Source organism: Pelophylax lessonae (assembly GCF_965119305.1).
Source record: "Pelophylax lessonae genome assembly, chromosome: 12".
Classification (NCBI taxonomy): Eukaryota; Metazoa; Chordata; class Amphibia; order Anura; family Ranidae; genus Pelophylax; species Pelophylax lessonae.
Window position 1 is genome coordinate 160,700,403 of NC_138779.1, and position 22,528 is coordinate 160,722,930.

Below are 22,528 nucleotides of genomic sequence, written 5' to 3' on the forward strand. Positions count from 1 at the left end.
ATCGAGACACACCAGCAGCGGTGACTGTGAAAAGTGAGTGAGAAGAACTAATTGATCTGCTAATGGCATGATAAGACACAGTCAGGGGCAGTGGAGCAGGATGTAGATTTGAAGGGATTTAAGAGAAGGAAGGGTGTTATTGTTAGTGGGTTATGCATGCTGCACCAGGCCAGAGGCAGCATTGGAGTACAGGGGCAGTGGTCAGTGGTGGGGCACACACATGACATGGCATGAATTTTGATTTGAAGGAAATAATCCTGGGGATATTGGTGCTTATGCACCAGAGGCAGGAGGAGAGACTTTGCTTGTCCGCTCTCAACACTGCACTTGCACATTTGCTGCCTCAGCCTATGTTCACATTGGCCTGATTTGACATGCAATTTGACATGTCAAATCGCATGTCAATTTGGAGCCAATTGCCAGCAATGGAATCGTCCGAATCGGTACGACACCGAATTTGCGGTGCCGCCCCGATTCCCAAAATTAGTTTCTGTACTACTTTTGGCGATATGTCATCAAACAGTAAGGGGAGATCACCAAACGGGCGTTCGCTGATCTCCCTTCCCTCCACCTGTTGGCACCTGCCATGCCAGTCCCAGGTCTGCCAATGGGTGCATGGAGCCCAGGAAACATGGCTGAGGATGTGTGTGTGTGTGTGTGTTTGTGTGGGGGGGGGGGGGAGAGAGGTGGCCAGCACTAATGGGGGTGTGTGGAAGTGATCTGGTGGCTACACTGCTAATGGATTGTTTCCATATGACAGACAACACTTGGCTTGTCAGGTTTATACACAGTAAGTGAGATGCTTTCTTTTAGGCCTTGTTTTAATTTGTTTTCAGGGCAGTAAAAATGCATGGCTGAGCCACGTTTACCACCACCCAACCATTCCCCTTTATGCTGCAAAGGCACTGCCATTGTCATACATAGTACAACAGTGGTACCAGGGGGTTTTACACACAGGCCCAATGTCTTTAACCACTGGGAGTGTGTAAAACCCTCAGCTGCCACTGCCATACTACATACTATGGTGGCAGTGCCTTTGTAGCATAAGGGAGAGTGATTGAGTTCTGGTAAACATGGCTCAGTAATGCCATTTTACTGCCCTGAAAACAAGGCCTAAAAGAAAGCATCTCACTTACTGTGTATAAATCTGACAAGCCAAGTGTTGTCTGTCATATGGAAACAATCCATTAGCAGCAGAGATGTATAGTAACGAAGTAGAACTACTTAAAGAGGAAGTAAACCCTCCTTGGGAAGTTGTACCTATAGGTGATCCTATGATAAGGCTTACCTATAGGTACTGTAAATATCTCCTAAACATGCACCGTTTAGGAGATATTTACCTTTAATGCAGCCAGTGACGTCACTGGCGCATGCGCTCTGAAGGAACGGCTGATCGTGCCGTTCCTTCAGAGCCCCGTGCCTTGACCGTCGGCTCCCGCGCGCATGCGCGGGAGTGACGTCACCGCGGCTCCGGCCAATCAGATGGCCGGATGCCGCGATCCCGGAAGACGGGCGACTGAACATGTCGCTCGTCATACAGGTAAGAGAGCGGCACGGCGGGGGCTCGTTCTAAGGTAAGTATTTCATAATGAGCTAGTATGCGATGCATACTAGCGCATTATGTCTTTCTCTTGCAGGTTGTAAAAAAAAAAAAAAAATTTTTGAACGAGTTTACAACCTCCTTAAGTACTGTACTTAAGTACCGAAATGCGGTATCTGTACTTTCCTAGTAGAATTTTTTTCTCCTACTTCTACTTTTACTTCACTACATTTTTGATGATTTCGATACTTCTACTCCGATATTTTTCTTTTTTGCTGCATCGCTGCATCGTTACTTTTCTCTGCCTTTCCCTTTTTCTTTTTTGTTTGGTTTCCCTCCTTACTGCTCTCTCCTACTCTTTCAATTATCCTCCCTATTCTGCCTTCCCCCCTCCCCTCCCCTTTTCTATAGGAAGGCAAAGGTAAAGATACCCCCCTTTTTCATAGGTACCTGGTCTCTGGCCATTTGGGTAGAGTTGTTCCGCTCCAGGCTTCCGCTGGGCCGGCGTGGAGTGCTCCCACATGCGCCTCTCGGCGCTCTGACATGTGTGGCGGCCTTCGGCCACTCCGCTCCTCCCCTCCTTGTCTCCATTCGCTGACGTCTCAGCGCTGGGAGGCGGGGATTCCGGCGGCCGCGCAGTAGAGGCACGTGCGAATGCGCAGTGCGATCGAGGCACTGGCGGCCATCTTGGTTAAGGGAAACATGGGGGGGTCTCTGATGTAACTTAAGGGGGGGCTTTGTGTGGGCTGTCTCTGATGTAAGGGGGATCTGTGTGGGGGGTCTCTGATGTAAGAGGGGTCTCTGATGTAAGGGGGGCTCTGTGTGGAGGGGCTCTGATGTAGGGGGAGCTCTGTGGGGGGGCTCTGATGTAAGGGGGGCTCTGTGGGGATGGTCTCTGATGTAAGGGGGCTCTGTGTTGGGGTCTCTGGATGTAAGGGGGGCTTTGTGTGAGGGGTCTCTAAAGTAAGGGGGCTTTGTGTGGGGGGTCTCTGATGTAAGAGGGGCTCTGTGTGGGGAATCTCTGATGTAAAGGGGGCTTTGTGTGGGGGGGTCTTTGATATAAGGGGGCTCTGTGTGGGGGGGTCTCTGATGTAAGGGGGCGCTGTGTGGGGGGTATTTGATGTAAGGGGGCTCTGTGTGGGGGGTCTCTGGTGTAAGGGGGCTCTCTGATGTAAGGGGGCTCTGTGTGGGGGTCTCTGATGTAAGGGGGCTCTGTGTGGGGGGTCTCTGATGTGTGGGGGTCTCTGATGTAAGGGGGCTCTGTGTGGGGGGGTCTCTGATGTAAGGGGGACTCTGTGTGGGAGGGCTCTGATGTGGGAGGCTCTGATGTAAGGGGAGCTCTGTGTGGAGGGGCTCTGATGTAAGGGGAGCTCTGTGGGGGGGCTCTATGGGGGAGCTCTGATGTAAGGGGGCTCTGTGGGGATGGTCTCTGATGTAAGGGGGCTCTGTGTTGGGGTCTCTGATGTAAGGGGGGCTTTGTGTAAGGGGTCTCTAAAGTAAGGGGGCTTTGTGTGGGGATGGTCTCTGATGTAAGGGGGCTCTGTGTTGGGGTCTCTGATGTAAGGGGGGCTTTGTGTGGGGGCTCTGATGTAAGGGGGCTCTGTGGGGGGGTCTCTGATGTAAGGGGAGCTCTGTGTGGGTGGGGGTCTCTGATGTAAAGGGGGCTCGGTATGGGGGTCTCTGATGTAAGGGGTCTCTGTGTGGGGGGTCTGTGATGTAAGGGGGGCTCTGTGTGGGGGGTCTCTGATGTAAAGGGTGCTCTTTGTGGGGGCAGGGGGCCCTCTGCTGTAAGGGTGCTCTGTTTGGGGGGTCTCTGATGTAAGTGGGGCCTCTGCGGGGGGTTTCTGTTGTAAGGGGGCTCCGTTGGGGGGTTTTTGTTGTAAGGGGGGCTCCGTTGGGGGGTCTCTGATGTAAGGGGGATCTCTAATGTAAGGGGGGCTAAGTTTGTAGTGATCATAAAAAAGAAAAGTCAAATGAAGTGCAAAAAAAGTGCAAGAAAAAAATGTGCAGGGCGCTGGTGGGGGCGCCACAGGATCAGCTCGCACAGGGCGCTTGAACACCTAAGGCCGGCCCTGGTTGGGAGGTTCTTTCCCATTAACAGCAGATATGAAATTATATTCATCTTGTTTTGTCACGTATATATATTTGAAAATTCACAATATTTTGAACTTTTTATTGACTTAGATTTCATACACTCTTTCTTTATTTCATTATTGGAATATATTGTTGTATATCACATTGGTTTATATATGATTTTGCGCACCAATAAGCTGTGGAGAAAAAAAAAACATGCAGGGAAGAGAAGGAGGGATGCTTTAAAAGGGGAAGGGAGGGACATACTTTATCTGTTTTTTGTTTACAAAAAGTTACAGCCTAAGGAATATGATGTTCAAACTTTTGACTTCTTTCTTTAATAACTACATAACACAGTACTTCTACTTCTACTTTCAGTACTTGAGTAGAATTTTTTTTTCAAAACTACTGGTACTTTTTACTTTTAGTACTTAAGTAGCAATTTTTTTGAAAAAACTACTTGCAATACTTAAGTAAAAAAAAATGTTGAATACTTTAGTACTTCCACTTAAGTAACTTTTTCTGCGAGCACTTCCACTTCTACTTAAGTCACTTTTTGATCGAGCACTGGTACTTTTACTCAAGTAGAAATTTTGAGTACTTTATACAAGTCTTAGCAGTGTAGCCACCAGATCACTTCCACACACCTCCCGTTAGTGCCGGCCACCTCCTCTCACACACACACACACACACACACACACACACACACACACACACACCTCAGCCATGTTTCCTGGGCTCCATACACCCAATGGCAGACCAGGGACTGGCATGGCAGGTACCAACAGATGGAGGGAAGGGAGATCAGCGAACATTCAGCATGCATTCAATAGTGGCAATAGTGTGAACATAAAAACATTATGGCAGCTTGATTCTTCTATTAAGCTTTTGCTTCCAGTTTCTCAAACCTTTGGTTGCCCGTGTGTTATGTGATAATGACTAAGCCCCTCCCCTTCATGACATTGTCAAAAAGGGGCGGAGCATGGATGACCTTAAAGTTACGCCCCCCCCCCCCGAAAAAAGTTCTGCGGATGCCCATGAATGTGAAGATGAACTTAATTTTGTGCAAAAATATAAACTTCCTTTTTCATTTATCAGACAATGCCACAGGAAGAAGAATCACCAGAGGACATAAATCTGTTCACTCCGATCACACCTGAGAGCACTCCGATCACACCAGTGCCTAGGCCTCAAAAGAAAGAAATTTGAGGATGCCACTTCATCTTTTCTAAACAAGGCAAGCACTGCTCTGCAAAAGAAGCCTGTTGAAGCAGATGCTTTTGGCATCCTGACAGCAAACAAGCTAAGAAAAATGTCAGGAGCAACGTCAATTTGCCAAACTTTTAATGCTTGAGATGCTGAACAAAGGGGGTTAGAGGTGAATTAACAATAAATACACACATGACAGAGTCTAATTCATCACCATCATAGCCATTTACCCAATCCTCACAACATGCAGCTCCTGGTTCACAGCATCATGGTGCCCAATGGCAATACGTGCCGCACAAACGGCAACATTCTCCTTGGTCGCAAGACTTTCATAATATACAATTGTAAATGTACCATATTAGCTGTTTGGTTTAAACATGGTTCATTGTTTTATTGAAATTCATGGCCACACATTATGTGGCACTTGTTTTACGTTAATTAGTAAACTTTGTACTTTTTTGCGGACCTCCAGGTTTGGCGGACTATAGCTAGGCATTTTCCTTCATTTTATGGTTTTGATTATTTTGTTGATTTTTGCGGTTTACTAATAAAGTCTACCATACTTCCACTGGTCTTATATTGCTAATATGAACTTTTATGGTATGTTTTCACCTTTTTTAGAATGTTTTCAAAAATTATATGTTTGAGCCTTTCTTCATTACTATGTGCCATTATTTAACACAACAATAAATCCTAAAATTAGATATAATTTTACTATCATTAATCATATTGGTCAAGAAATACACACATTTTTACTAACAATTTTCTCTTTATTGAAAAGAAACCTAAAAGTGAAAGTGCAATTATTCAGGAAACTGCAAAAGAAATAAAAGTTCTTCATCTACAGCAAGATAGACTTTACAGCATTTCTGCCAGTCTTTGCAAAAAATAGTGAAAAACAAAAACAATGGCAGCCAGGCTTTATTAAAATACTGACCGAACGTTGAGACATTGTGACAGCCTGCAAACGATTTTCTGGTCGTATGCTTCGCGGTTCGAACATTGTTTACATTCTCTCATCTCCTTCCAGATTATTTTCAAGTTTCCGATCATGTCTATCGATTTTTAGAAAACGCATACTGTCCCGATTAAACGACTGTCATTCGCTAGGATATCATACGACAAAAGTTTTCGTGTTTATCCCTTCGGATTTTGTTTTGTTGGAACAAATGCTGTGATCGGCTGTCGAAAACTGTGTACTAACAGTCAGATTATCGTGTGATCAATTAGAAAGCGTTTTTTTTTCGTATGATTATCTGATCGTGTGTACGAGGCACAAGACTAGGATGCCATTAAAGTCCATGTGCGTGTAAAAGCAGGCATACCAATACTTTTGGTAATCTAGTGTAGCTCAGTGGGGAGGATTCCCCTGTCCACCTCAATTGTGTGGATAGGGAAATCAAGTCATTCATTTTTTTTCGTTCTTTCAACCTGTGGATTGAAAAAAAAAAATCTATGGGCTTTTTTTAACACATTATTAACTACTGCCAGACCGCCCACCATGTATATACAGCGGTACTTTGACGTTAAATACCAGGAACCCCGGTATTTTTTTTACAGCTGGCAATCCGAAATCCGATAAAAGCAGTCCCAGTGGCAGATTTGCCATGGGATCACATTTATGGACAGAAGGTGAAGGTGCCCCCCCACGCCCGGCCACTTCCCAGTTATTTCCCTGCTTCCTGGAGCCATTGGTAGAGTGATGGGCAGGAAGTCGAGCGAGGGCAAGATAGCCCCCACTCGACTATGCCCTTGGAGCCCTTAAAGAGCCCCCCCCTTTTTTTTTAGGCAAATGTAAAATACATTTTTGACCTCCGATCTCACAATAAAGAGGACTGGTCATGCTTATTTCTATTACAAGGGATGTTTAAATTCCTTGTAATAGGAATAAAAGAGATCACAATTTTTCTTCAAAAGGGACAGTGTAAAATAACTAAAAAAAAAAAAAAAAATTTAAAGCGCCCCATCCCTCCGAGCTCACACACAGAAGCTAACGCATATGCAAGTCATGCCCACATATGTAAATGGTGTACAAACCATATATACGGTAAATATCCGTCACCAGCGTCCACAGAATCACTGCTGGGCCGAGTTCTGGATGATTACACTCTCTCCCCTCCCAGCCACGCTCAAACAGCCTACAAGCGAAGCGGGAGCAGGAAGGCCAGAACAGATAGTGTGGGTTTGCTTTACAGACTCTCTGCATTCCTGGATAGGGGGCTATCACAAATAGCTACTAAAATCACTACCAATATGAAAGCAGACTTCCAAAACCTGGGCTCCAGAATGGAAGCAATTGAAAATAAATTAGACATGACTGTGGCCAAAACTAACCAACATACAGGACTCATTAAAACCCTGCAAGAGCAACTAGATACAGCACTGCTTAAAGTGGAAGATCTTGAAAATAGATCTAGGAGATACAATTTTAGACTGAGAGGTCTCCCAGACTCAGTCACAGATATACACACTGCTATCCAGGGATTAATCAAGGACGCAATACCAAACATACCAGAACATAAACTTGAGCTGGACTGGGCCCACAGAGCTTTAGGCTCTCCCAGGAAAGATGGTACCCCCAAAGACGTGGTTGTTACACCACACTACTATTCGGTCAAGAAATCATCCGTTGAACCAGAGATTTGCCACAACTAACCTGCCAAGGCCATACAGTGCAAACCTATGCTGACCCCTATGCTGTCCCCATCCACTATACAAAGAAAACGAACCCTCAAACCGCTTCTCACAATCCTTGCCCAAAAAGAAATCAAATACTGGTGGGTATTACCAAGTTCTCCCTCAAAAATAAAACCTACTCCTCCAGCTTCCCGGAAGGTGAAAAACTGCTCTTACACCTGAAATTACTATCTCCCCGGATCAAAATGTATCCTCTTCTAGCTCGGGATCCACCAAGCGCCCAAACCCTTCCAGCCCTATTCCTCCTCTATGGAATAAAGCAAAGTCCAAACGATCTAAAGACTGCAACCCTCTGTGAACTGACTCATGTTTAAGCCCAATCTGAGCTTTGGCTCTTTTTTTTTACTCTCTCTTCTGAGAACTGATTTTACCAGGTTCCATTTTTTTTTGTTTTTTCCCTGACTTACTTTAGCTGCTGGACATCTGCTTCGGCTCTTCATGTTCAATCCTCTCACTCTCCTAGGGGGTTACCTGCAACCAAGCCATACCTGGACTGCAACAAGGAACAGTGAAAGAACTTCTCCTAGGTCCAACACGAATATAGCACCTCTGAATCTCAATAACTACAATCGATCTATTCTGGAACTATTAAACTTGAACGGTCTTATTGAGGCCCCTTTCAACATCACCAAGAAACCAACACCTTCAAGGCTTCCTTGTAGACCCCCTCCCTCCTCCTCATCCTCTCCTCCCCATCCCCCCTCCCCTTCTTAACCTTACCACGGCCTGGTACCTCACACAAGTTTAAACCTGCTACAGTACTTATTGTTGCATTCACTTAAAGGCTCGTACACACTTGACGAAAATCGGACGAAATATCCTCCGATTTTTCTCTCTCATGCTCGGCGGTCATAACCGTTTTTAGTTGACAGTGCATAATGTTCACAAAATTTCTCGTCTGATTTTTTTTGGGACATTTGTTCGTAGACTTTCGGGTCATCAGCAACTTCAGATCATGCGCTGTCTTTCGTATTCGATTTTGCGTGGACGTACTGCATACACATTAAACGAAAATTGGTTGTGCTGGGGACGAACGATAACAATTTTGGTGTTTGTCCCTCTGTTTTTTTTTTCGTTGAAAATGTCGGCATCGGCTGCTGAAAGTTGTGTACACACTAGCCGAAAATCGTACGATTTTACCTCAGACGGGAATTTTCGGCAGATTTTCTACTAGTGTGTACCCCACTTAACGCTCTTGATTCCTGTTACATGGGTGTACTTTGGTACATTTTGATAATCTAGGCCAAGCTGACAGTTGCTGACTATTTGTTCATGTTCGCATATTCGGTTTACAGTTATCCTAAGTTTTCTCGTAGATGGGCTTTTTGCCGAGGCGGCCAGATGGCGCCTCCACCTGCCTCAGGGACATGCCACTGGGCAACACATGTGGCGGATTCCTGCTCTCTCAAAAGAAGAGCAGGTCCTGTGATACTTTAACAGTTGAGGTGGAGCAGACGCTACCTCAACTGACTGAGTCCATTTTGGACATTGGTCTGCCTTCTCTTTCTCTCCTCTATCTATTTTCACCTCTTTTCTTCTCTTCTTTTTCAGCCAATCTCCAAGATACAGATACACGAAGGTCTTGTTTGAGTTTCTTTTATGGAAAGAGAGGTCCTCCCAGACCACCTGCCCTACGAAAAGAACAGGTAAGTGACGATCTTGAGATGCACATCACTCCATGGCATTGCCTAAAGTTTCCACATCATATCTTAGAGTTGTCACCCACAACACTCAGGGGCTGAATTCACCAATTCAGAGGAGAAAGGCATTCCAGGAGTATCACCATCAGAAGGTTGATGTCATTTTATTACAGGAAACACATTTTCCTAAGAAATACAATCCATCCTTTTTTGCGCGCTAAATATCTTACATTTTACCTTGCAAATGCAGATGAGAAGAAACGTGGGGTGGCAATCTTATTCTTCAATAAGTGTAAATGGGGGTGCGCTGGTAAATAAATGAAAGCTGCTACCTGAACTGTGTTTCAGTGAAATGTCTTGTGTGAATAATAGGTGCGCTAAACAATAAGATGTCAACAATGTGATATATGAATAATGACAAAATACACAATGTAACATAAAAGTGATAAGGTGAAATCAAAGTGACAATATTGAAAGTCCACAACTCGACCAAGTGTCATGAATAAACTCGTGACCTTGGAAATTATGGGTGCAATAACTCATCAATGCCGTGTATTCAAAAAAGTCCATAAAGTTCCACCAAATGATAAAGCTTTTGAAAAGTGCACTATATATTCCGGTGCTCAAATGTGATGAAAGGTCCCACCACCAACACAATATCCTCCTTACCAGATATAAAAATTGGAAGGCAAAACTCTATAAATGTTGTTGGGAAGGAGGAATCAAATAACCACCCTGTGATAACTGTAGGAATGGCCTCTTACCAGATAACCGGTAAATTAGAGCGTTAGGAATATGGACGATGCCTTTTCAGTATGTCTGCAGTCGGTACTGTTTCACTCTCACTAAAGGTCCTTCCTGCTACTGGCTCTCCAGAGTGGACATGGATGTAATAAAAAACATGTAGACCATAGTGTAATATCCCCGAGATGATTTAATGAACAAAAAGTATTGCACTTACATTCGGGTAAGGAAAAACAGTGGCGACAGTACAGACAATTGCCTGACTCGGCTGCAGACCGAGCAGTGCTGGACGTCCGTGGCGGCGCGACACGCCTCCTCTCTGACGACGTTTCCTCTCAAACGGGCTTCTGCTGAGATAGGAGGGACGTGCGCGCCGCCACCTCCGTCCTTATGAAGCTCCGACGTATGACCACTTCCGGTGTCCGCAGAGGATGTGCGGAAGTCCTCGCTTCCACTACTAATGGAAATATTTTATTTATCCGAATATATCTCGATCCTGACTGCGGACAGAGTAATCATGATATTATACCTATACCAAATCCTTATGCAAAACTTTTTGAACAAAAGGACTCCGGAAATGAACAATAGCCTTACTTCCTGTATAAATATACACAATCCATGTATATGGACCAATACTGGAAGTGCGGGGAATATGAGCATAGGACTAATAAAAGTCTACAGTGCTACAATATTGCAATATAAATGATATATATCTAAAACAATTATAAATATTAACATGTTATTAAAATGCATTAAACATATATGTTATGTTCATTTATTTGCTCATAATGTTAAATATAAAAATTTAAAAATTTATTAAAATGTAATTAAAATCAATAAAATGAGTAAAATGAAACTACTGAATAAAATATAGATGGAACAAGGAATTAACTGTTGTTGATATGGGCGTTAATGTCCCATTCAATGTTGTGTCCCCAGGGTTTAAAACACTTCACCTCGTAAATCCAGAAGGTTTCCCTTCTTGAGATGGATCTCTTTAGGTTACTACCTCTCCAGTGGGGTGTGTATTTTTCTATCACAATGATTTGTAAATTTTTTGGATTTTTATGATGACACTTGGAGTAGTGTAAAGATACACTGTGTCCAGTGAACCCTTTTCTTATGTTGGAGAGGTGTTCCCCTATTCGAATACTAGCAGTGCGTATAGTCCTCCCAATGTATTGCAGTCCACAACTGCATTGAAGGAGGTAAATAACCCCTTTAGTGTGGCAGGATATAAACTCTTTGATCTGATATTCTTTTTTGGTAACAGTAGATGAGAACTTTTTAGTGCGTATAGTCTTTGCTTCTCTACAAATTTGACAATTTCTACATGGGAAGAAGCCTTTCATATCTGGAAAGAATTTCGGTACTATAGGTTTTTCAATAGGATTGTTGGCAATAATATCCTTTAAATTCCTCGCTTTCCTATAGATCATGTTTGGATTGTCGGGGAGAGAAGGCCCCAATATTTTGTCTCCTTGTAAAATACTCCAATGTTTTTTGAAGACGTGATTAAGCCATTTGTAGTTCTGGGAAAATTGTGTAACAAAGGCATATTCGAATCTAGACTGAGATTTGTGAGTAATATCGGTCGGTTTGGGCAAAATAAGATCTTCTTGGGTCTGTTGACCTATCAATTCAATTTCCTGGTCCAATATCTGTGGCATGTAACCTTTTTCTAAAAACCTATCTTTTAAAACATTGGCTTGTTCCTTAAAATCCGACTCGTTGGTACAGTTGCGCCTGATGCGCTTGAATTGTCCCTTAGGGACCGATCTAAGCCACTTGGGATGGTGGCAACTGTCCATGGTGATAAAACCATTTTTATCAGTCGGTTTAAAATACGTTTTTGTAATAAAACCTGAGCCATGTCTTAAAATTACTAAGTCTAAAAAATTAACTGCTGTGGGGCTGGATTCGTAGGAAAATCTAATTCCCCAATTATTGCAGTTAAGCTGGTCCATAAATACTTTTAACGATTGGTTGCTCCCTTTCCAGATAAAGAATGCGTCGTCAATGTAGCGTCTCCAAAACACAAGCTCCCTGGCCCTGTGGGAGAATATATTACGATCCTCCCACAGGGCCATAAAGAGATTCGCCACACTGGGGGCAAATTTAGCTCCCATCGCTACTCCAGTGCGCTGGAGATAAAATCGTTGGTTATAATAAAAGTAATTATGTTCCATACCAAAGGTTAAAAGGTTTAAAATAAACTTTTTGTGTGCCACTGATATGTCTTGATAGGTGTCTAAAAAGGTGCTTACCGCTTCATATCCCATCTCGTGTGGAATTATCGTGTATAGAGATGCCACGTCGGCAGTCACAAGCAACACGTCTCCTTCTATGTCTAATTGTCTCATTTCTTGGATGCACTGTGTGGTGTCTTTAAGGTAAGCTGGAGTTTCTTGGACTAGGGGTTGCAAGAAGTGGTCTATATATTTCCCAATCCTGGAAGTGACGGAATCAATCCCACTCACAATGGGTCTTCCAGGAGGTTTCGTCAAGTTTTTATGAACTTTTGGGAGATAATAAATAATGGGCAATCTAGGAGAAAGGGGTATTAAAAATTCCTTTTCTTTCTTGTTTAAAAACCCATCTTCAAAACCTTGTTTAATAATTCTTTCCAATTTCCTCTTGTATACATGAGTGGGGTCCTTCTTTAAAATCTCATAGGTGTTAGTATCTGCTAGGAGGTTGTTCATTTCCTCTATATAATCTTTTTTCAGCAGTACTATTCCTCCCCCTTTATCGGCTGGTCGAATGATAAGATCTTTGTTGTCACACAAAGTCTTAATCCCCTTTTTCAAATCTATTTGGGGTTTATGTTGTATCACCTTTTTATCCAGTTCATTCAGCACGGTATCTCTAAACACTGTGATTTTGCTACTTTGTACACCAGACGGGTTGAAGAGAGAAGCATTTCTCAAGTTAGTAGATTGTGTAGAACTGGTTTGATACGAAACATAATTCCTCCCGCCTGCCTTGGAAAGAAAATGTCTTTTGACATTCAATTTTCTTACGAATTTTTGAATGTCTATGAAGGTTTCGAATTTATTGAGAGATTGTTTGGGGGCATATTTAAGACCTTTGCTGAGTGTGTGTTTTTCACTGTCTGTGAGTACCATCCCACTTAAATTAAATATGCCAATCTCTTCTTGATTTTTCTTCTTTTTATTTTTACCACCTCTGCCTCCTCTTTTTATCTTTTTCTTTTGTTCTTCTTTGGGCCCTGTCCTAAAAAAAATATAAATATCTTACATTTTACCTTGCAAATGCAGATGAGAAGAAACGTGGGGTGGCAATCTTATTCTTCAAGACCTGCAAATTTTCTCATAAATGTGAACTGAAAGACCCAGAGGGCAGATTTATACTAGTTAAGGGAACCCTGGACAAACAGCTATATTCATTTGTGTCCCAATATGCCCCAAACCAAGGCCAATCTCGTTTTTTCCAAAATATGTTTAACAGAATACTACCTTTACTGGAGGGACACGTTATATGCGGTGGGGATTCAAACATGGCATTTGACTACAGCATGGATAAGTCCAAACCTCATGGGTCTCAATCGATTCGCCCACCCAAGCGTAGCACAAGAATAGCTAAACTAATTAATTAACCAGATGGGGCTAGTGGATAGCTGGAGGGAAATTAATTCCACTCAAAGAGATTACAAACACTTCTCACAACCTCACCAGACGTACACACGCATAGACCACATTCTAGTATCTCATTCCCTGGTTCCACCCCTACGCAAGGCATCAATAAGGGATGTGGTCTGGTCAGACCACTCCATGGTATTGTTGTCCCTTGATCGTACCAATGGATATTTCCAATGGAGGCTTAATGAATCTATATTGAGTGAACCCCATAGGGTGGTAGAAATAGAATGCGACATTAAGGAATATTTCCTGTTGAACGATTTAGACCGGATTTCTGCAGAAACACTATGGGCTGCTCACAAAACGACGATAAGGGGTAAACATCTACAGATTGCTTCCCACATTAAAAAAGAGAAGCGTTCCTACATTAATAATCTGCAAAAAGAATTCTCATCCTTGACAACCCAACACAAAAAAGATCCCAAATCTGTTCCGATGTACCTTCTAGACGAAGCAAGAACAAAATTAAATTTAGCCTTAACAATCACAGTCGAAAAGCACATCAGATGGCAAGGTGCAAAGTTCTACCACCACCGGGATCTGAAAGGGCCCATGCTAGCCACGAATCTTAGGCCATATGCCAGAACTCACTCCTTTCCTAAGATCACAATCCCTGGGGGTAACCAAACTCAAAATTCAAAGCGTATCATGCAAGCGTTTTATGACTACTTTACAAAAACTTTATAACTCGGACATGGCTCTGAGGGACTCTCACTTAGAGGCATTCTTACAGGACCTCCCTATTCCTAGTATAACCAAACATAAAGACAAGCTTGAAGCACCCATCACTGAGGATGAAGTCAAACAAGTGATCAAAAACCTTAAAAGTTGGCTCTGCACCTGGCCCTGATGGTTTTCGTCAAGACGTTTGCGGAATTGTTATCCTCCCCATCTGGCAAAATTTTTTAACTCCACCACGACGGTTAAACCCTTGGATACGCACTTAAACTCAGCATTCATTTCAGTAATTCCTAAACCGGATAAAGATCTGGGTGAGATTGGCAACTATAGGCCAATCTCACTAATCAATAAGGATATGAAGATCCTAACTAAACTCCTAGCAAACCGATTAGCGTCTTTTATTAACCAATACATTCACAAAGACCAAGTGGGATTCATCCCAGGGAGACAAGGGCCAGACCAGGTCAGAAGGGCAATCAATATTATATCTCTATTACAATCTGGGTGGGATGGCAATGGGTGGCAAGAGGGACTCCTATTATCAGTAGATCTTCAAAAAGCATTTGACTCAGTCGAGTGGTCCTTTCTGTTCCCGATAATGGAACAATGGGGATTTGGTCAAAACTTTTTGGGGACTCTCAAAGCTCTCTATTCTAAACCTGAAGCATCAATCAGACTTCAAGGCTTTTACTCAAACCCCTTCACTATCTCTAAAGGCACCAGACAAGGATGCCCCCTATCACTATAGCTATCCAAACAAATCCGGACATCAAAAGGAGTCCAATGTGGTCCACATGAACACAAATGTGCGTTTTTTGCTGACAACGTCTTATTGTTTGTAACCTCGCCCTCAATCTCCCTCCCGAATATTTGTACCTTATTGGACAGATTTGCTAGGGTGTCAGGCCTGAAGGTTAACCTTTCTAAATCTTCTATATTAAACATATCAATTAATCCCTCAGAGGCACAACAACTCAAACCTCGGTTTGATTTTAACTGGAATTATTAGCATACCAGATACTTAGGGGTCAAACATAGAAAACCTATACAAAGCAAACTACAAAGTTCTCTATCAGAACCTAGAAAAGGAATTACAGGATTGGTCTAAATATAATATATCTTGATTGGGCAGGATAAATACCATAAAAATTCACCTGTTACCCAGGGTTCACTACCTATTTCGGTCTTTACCAATTCCACCTATGAAAGATCACCTACGAAAGTTTCAAAATAAAATCATTAATTTTATTCAGGATAAGTTGGGTCACCATCTCTCCCAACAGGTCCTGCTTAGACCGAGAATGCAAGGAGGTTTGGGGGTTCCCAACCTCTGGTTGTACTACCAAGCTGCCAGGCTTGCTCTACTCTCAGTGGTTTACTCGCAAATTGAAAAACCGGACTGGGTCAATATGGAGAGACAGGTGGTACTCTCCTATACCCTTGATTATCTTCTTTGGTGCTCTCCCAAACACCATCCTCCAATCCTATCACTAACGCTCTCATGCTCTTTAGTAGGGCTGAAACAACTAATCGATTAATCGATTATAATCGTCAACTAATCGATTATGAAAATAGTTGTCAACTATTTTCGTAATCGATTAATCGTCAGCCGATTAGTTGTCCTTCATACAGAATACATTATTTGTTTACATATCAGAAAATACAGTGCAACACACATACAGCTCAGTAAACCATCCATACATGTCAGTAGATGACAGAGAACTTGTGAATGTGTGAGGAGCAATGCCTCATGGGAAATGTAGTCCTGGGCAAGAGAAGGAACCAAGTGATTCTAAAGGCAGAGGTTTTTTAACCTTGCTATAGGGACACTCTGTACAGTACTATACTTTGCTGCTTCCTATAGGGGCACTTTGAAGGCAGAAGGGGCTGGAAGTGCCATGGGGGGGGGGCAGAAGAGGAGAATCAGTGCTGCTCTGTGAAAAATCATTACACAGAGAGGATAAGTATGACAAGATTGTTGTTAAAAAGAAAAGAATCCAACGTTTACAATCACTGTAAGGGCTCTGTGCTGGGAAGATCAGCATCTGAACCCAGAGAAGGTGGAGGCCGATAGACTAGAGGTGATATAAGGCATTACAATTACATTTAAAGTAAAAGTTTATTAGTATTGTGCATTATATTGTATTTAAAATTATTATATCCATGAAAAAAAAAAAAAAGTCTCAGCTTTTAGTACTACTTTAAAGCGGAGTTCCAGCCATTTCACTCACCTGTCCAACGGTCCAGCGATGCGGCCGCCCGAAGCCTCAATCCTCTCCCTCGGCGCCGGCATCACTACTGTGGGCACCCGGCTGTGACAGTTTGCGGCTTCACAGCCGGGTACCCACTGCGCATGCGCGAGTCGCGCTGCGCGTCTTGATTGGCCGGCAATCTTCTGGGACATGATTGCAGGGAGGGAGGGGGAAAGGAGAACTTCCGTTCAGGGCGCCGCGGCGCCCAGAGCGGAAGTGGGAGCGGGTACCTGTCAAAACTAGGTACCCGCTCACCCCCAAAAAAAATGACATGCCAAATGTGGCATGTCAGGGGGTTAAAATACCTAAAGTGGAAGTTCCACTTTTGGGTGGAACTCCGCTTTAATATATAAATGTTATTTTCCCCCCTCCACCCATCATATACCTTCATGTCTGACTCCCAGTTAAAATATCCTGCATATCCGACTCCTGGGCATATTTTTTTATATACATACACATGAAAAAAAAAAGCATGCTGCTGCTACTAAAAGGTCTTCTGCTGCCCATACATGTATTGGATTTTTGGATAAAAATATTTGCATCTATATTTGTTCAAAAATGATTTGTATATTTGTTGAATGGACGAGTGTTGTTTGAAAATTCCACTTGCTTTTAAGGGCTCTTTCACACGGGCGGTCCGATCAGATCCGCCTGTCAGTTTTTTAGGCGGATCTGATCGGATCCTCCATGCAACTCTATGGGGCAGCGGGTGTCAGCGGAGACACCTCCGCTGACACTCGCTGCCATCCGCATCCGATCCTGTGCTGAAATCTGGATGGATGGAAACCCTATTTTTCCATCCGTTCAGTAATCGGAGCGGAGCGGATCTGATGAGAGTGGACAAGCGGTCCGCTCTCCTCCGATCCCCCATAGAGGGCAGCGGGTGCTGAGACACCTCCCTCTCCGCTCTGCAAGCGGAGACGGAGCTGTCATCCGCCCGGCTCAGCGGGGATCGTGGATCGATCCCCGCTGAGCAACACGGATCCACCTGCGGAGGCGGACCGTGTGAAAGAAGCCTTACAATAAATTTTAAAATGAATAAAACTTCTGAGCAAAAACCACATACACTATTTGAAGATTTGTTTGATCGAGAAGTTTTCTATTCTGCTCCTTCAAATTTTCCTGTCACTGTGGTTGACACCGGACACCAATATACACTAATGGTTAGAAAAATCGGATGAATGTTTTTAAAAATTTTCTTAAAAAAATTTAGTTTGTGTATTACCAGCATAAGTGACAGCAGGCACAGGGAGCTTGTATCAAACTACCTGCCTATTAATAAGGGAGTCTATCATGATTATATACAAATCCGGTCTGAAAATTTGCAAAACAGTGTTTTAGGTCTTTTAAAAAGATTGATCTCGGAGTCTGATATGTACCACATTTAAACCTCTAATAATACATATATCTGTTTCAGAGTGGATTAAATATCCAACTATATAGCTGGATAGTTATATTTACCACTACATATAGATATTCAAGAATATTAACTAAATTATACACTTTTTTTTTTTTTAGGTTTTTATCCGATTAGTCGATTAATCGAAGCAATAATCAGCCAACTAATCGATTATGAAAATAATCGTTAGTTGCAGCCCTACTCTTTAGCTTTGTGGGATACTATTAAAACACTCCCTTTAATCACATCGGACATACGTCCGCTTGCACATATCTTTTATAACCCAAGTTTTACCTTCAAGTGGTGGCTTGATAAAGGCCTACATCGCATAGGCCACTTCTTCACACCCAGAGGCCCTTTTTCACAAAAACACTGCACTGATAAACTTAAAACGCCTTCTACGGAAACATTTAGATTCCATCAAATTTCACATTTCCTAAACTCACTAATGATGAACAATTCAGCTCCCCCAACATTCACTAAATATGAGAAGTGGTGTGATAACTCCATGGAGCAAAGTGGAGGCATATCTGATCTACTTGTCACTGGCCTCAAACACTAATAAACTGCCATACATGCTGGCCTGGGAAAGAGACCTCTCTGAAGATTGGGAGGTGGAGGAGTGGGGCTCAGCTTGTTTACAATCTTACAAAGGGATTAGAAATGCCTCACTGATTGAAGCCGGCCTGAAGGTCATCACAAGATGGTACCTGGTACCAAGGAGACTAAGCAAAATATATCCATCCTCCTCTCCCCAATGGTTTCGGGGCTGCCAATTAACTGAATCCATGTTACACGTGTGGTGGAAATGTCTGAGGATTAGAGGTACTTGGAATAAAATCTTCCACATGATCTACAAAGTCACACAGTATAGAGTACCAAAAACACCCTCCATTGCACTTAACTCTCATGTTCCCAATATACCCAAACGCACCCAACAACTGATCAATTTCATACTTTTAGTAACTAAAGTCGCTATAGCGGGAGCCTGGAAACCGAATAAGGTATCTTTAAGGAAGATCAGGAATAAGGTAACATGGATCATAACTCCAGAAATAACGGTTAGCGTACTTACTAACACGGTCCAAAAATTTGCAAATGTCTGGGAACCATGGGCATCTTACATAGGAATATCATTAACTCCTGGTCTGGGACCCAATCAGATTGCGACAATGTAAGCTTGCAGGGACTGGCTACACTCCTAACCTTCTACCAAAAACAGAGTACAAATTCAAGGGATTTTGGCCAACATGAGACAGGATATATTTCCCTGCTCAACTGATTATAAAAAGGGAAATCATTCAGCTTTATCCCTTGGGAATGTTAGACTTTGGTAACTCTCGCCACTCCCTCAATCGTTTCTGAATATCGTAACTGTTTTATTTAATTATTGCTCCTCTACAATGTACGCTGTTTTCCGATGCTAACTCCATGTCAATTTCTTTGAAATTATCATATACAAGGCTGTTGATAAATAATATAAACCCGCGCTAGAAACAGAAAATGTGCAAAAAAGTAATGTAGAAACGTTTTTTGCAGCTGCTGTTCACTAATGGCACTTTTCCACTGCAAGTACCGGCTCGGCTCTACTCGGCCCTGCTTGGAATGGTTTGCTTTTCCACTGCTGGTACCGCATGGTATAGTGTCGGAACGGTTCGGTACGGTATAGGTTTGCATTTCCACTAAAGTAGTACTAAAGTTAAGTGGGTGGGATAACAACGGGGTGGGTGTGATTCTCTGACCAATCAGTGGCTAGTAGTGACTGCATGCAAAGGATTGTGGGATATGGTACCAGTTTGGTACCTGTTGGAACCACAATCGAGTAGGTACTGTTTTTTCAGAGCCGCACCGTACCGTTCGGTTCCATGCAGTGGAAAAGCAAACCTATACCGTACCGAACCGTTCCGACCCTATACCATGCGGTACCAGCAGTGGAAAAGCACAAAAGCGTGCCGAACCAGTACGGTTCCATGCAGTGGAAAAGCGCCATAAGTGTAAACTTAGGAAATATAGTGTACCAAAAAACAGCGCTTGCAAGAAATATAGTGACTTACAAAATAAATATGGGTCACCAATATGGTGGTGATCCTTAAGTGCAATGGTGCTAAATACAAAATTATTTGGTGCAATGAATAATCATAAATACAAAGTGCAATAGTGCAGACTACAATAATAAGTGGTGCAATAAATGCAAGGTGCAAAAAATGCCAGATATAATGATGCTTAGTGCAAGAAGTAATCCCAAATGCAAAAAAGTGCTGGTATAATAGTCCAATACAACTCCTCAAATATAGTCCAATAATGGGTGCAAATGTGCTCAAAGTGCTGCTGGCAGAAAGTGCAATGAATGCTTCAAATGGTGCAAGGTGTCACGAAACCCTTAGGGAATCCACTCACCAGAACTGAAGGACCCTCAAAGAAGGTCAAATGAGCCTTGTGATAAATCCAAATGAACAGGACTCCTCGAGAAAAAAACAGTAGATCCCCTTCTCCTGTGCCACTCAAAAGAAAGGATGGACCAACAGTGTGAAGCCCGAATGTATATGTTTTTCTTACTTAATAAGTAATATACTCACAAATGTATAATAGAGGTCCGGGTGAGTGACACAGGAGAAGGGGATCTACTGAGATTTTTCTCTTGAGGAGTCCTGTTCAATTGGATTTATCACAAGGCTCATTTGACCTTCCTTGAAGGTCCATCAGTTCTGGTGAATGGATTTCCGAAGGGTTTTGTGACACCTTGCAATGAGTGCTTCAAACGGTGCAAGGTGTCACGAAACCCTTCGGGAATCCACTCACCAGAACTGATGGACCTTCAAAGAAGGTCAAATGAGCCTTGTGATAAATCCAATTGAAGGGCACTCCTCAAGAGAAAAAAAACAGTAGATCCCCCTTCTCCTGTGCCACTCAAAAGAAAGGATGGACCAACATTGTGAAGCCCGAATGTAGATGTTTTTCTTAATTAATAATCATTTGTAGACGCGATAACATTTGCGCAAGCCAAGGTAAATATTAGGGGGTGCTGGGGAGACTGCAACACACAGAAGGCTTTTATCTTAATGCATAAAATACATTAAAATAAAAAAAAAACCTTCCTGCCTTTACAACTCTTAACTTATTGTAATGTTCTGGTACCTTTGGGTACCCTAATTACTCTTTCATAAGTGTATGCGCCCCACCATTCTCTTTTGGTAAGGTGCGCATACACCTTTAAGACTGATGCTGTCATCACTGAGCGCCGGACTGGATGGCTATTTAGATCGCCGGCTCTCACTCACATGTGTTCGTTCAAACTGCTTTGTGCCTTGATGCTAACCTGTCTTGAAGCTCACATGCTTGCAAGCATACCTCGCTGTCGGAACCACGCTGCGCTGATCCCTGTATCCCGCTACCGGATCATCCGCTCTTGCCGAACCTCTCCTCTGCTACATTGCTATTAGTGATAAGTACCCCACAGGGGAAACCTCTATAACCTTTATACTAAAGCTTACACTATCTAGCTCTGCATACTAAGGACTATTACTACATCTGCATTATCTAAGATTGCTAGCTCTTGAGCCTACTACCACCTGTTCTTGCACTGGGTTGATCTCTCTTGTATGTCCACCTGCTACTCTGTCATCTACTACCATACATGATTGCTAAACCTAACTGCATCACATCTGCTACTATCTTACTTTCAAGAACATTTCCTTTCAAGTGTCTGTCATCTACCATCTCTACCCAACCTGTCTCTTCAGCCTATCATCACTGTGTTACTATATACATAAGTCACTCTAGGAAACATCTTATTGAGTGTGTGTATTTACTTGCTGAATTGAGATCATCCACACATGATGAGTCATTGAGAGTTGGGAATGGTGTCTCAGCGTTTCTCTACATGACTACTGAAGTGGAATATTTCTGCAGCTGAAAATCCACATCATACGTAAAACGCAGGAGCGTTACACTTATATGCTCTGCTGAATCATACAGAAGTGGCACTAGGGGTATACTTAACCACTTCCCGCCTGTCATATAGCAAAATGACGGCCACAAAATGGTTGCTCTATCCCGACTGGTGTGTCCTGACAGGGGGCGCGCGGAGCCGCGATCGGTGGTGCAGTGTGTCACCGCATCTCCGAGCCCGGTAAAGAGCAAATGACGTAGGTTCTTTACCATGTGACCAGCTGTCTCCAATCACAGTTGGTCACATAGTAAATAGGAAGTGCCGTTGATCGGCTTTCCTCAGTTCGCGACGGGGGGATTCTGTGCTGGTAAACAGAGCATTGATTACCAGTGCAGATCCTTGGGGGATGCCACTAGAGCCACCAGGGAGGCCCATCAGTGCTCAGGGAGACTGTCAGTGCCCTCCTCATCAGTGCTGCCCATCATTGCCATCTATCAGTGCCCATCAATGCTGCCTATCAGTGCCACATATCAGTGTCCATCAGTGCCTCATTATCAGTGCAGCCTCATCAGTGATCGTCAGTGCAGGAAAAAAAAAAATTGTTTTTTTTTTCAAACTTTTCAGTCTTTTTTTATTTGTTTAGCAAAAAAGAAAAAAACTTGCGGTAATCAAATACCACCACAAGAAAGCTCGATTTGTAGAAAAAAAAAATTACACAAATTTGGTTTAGGTAAAGTGTTGC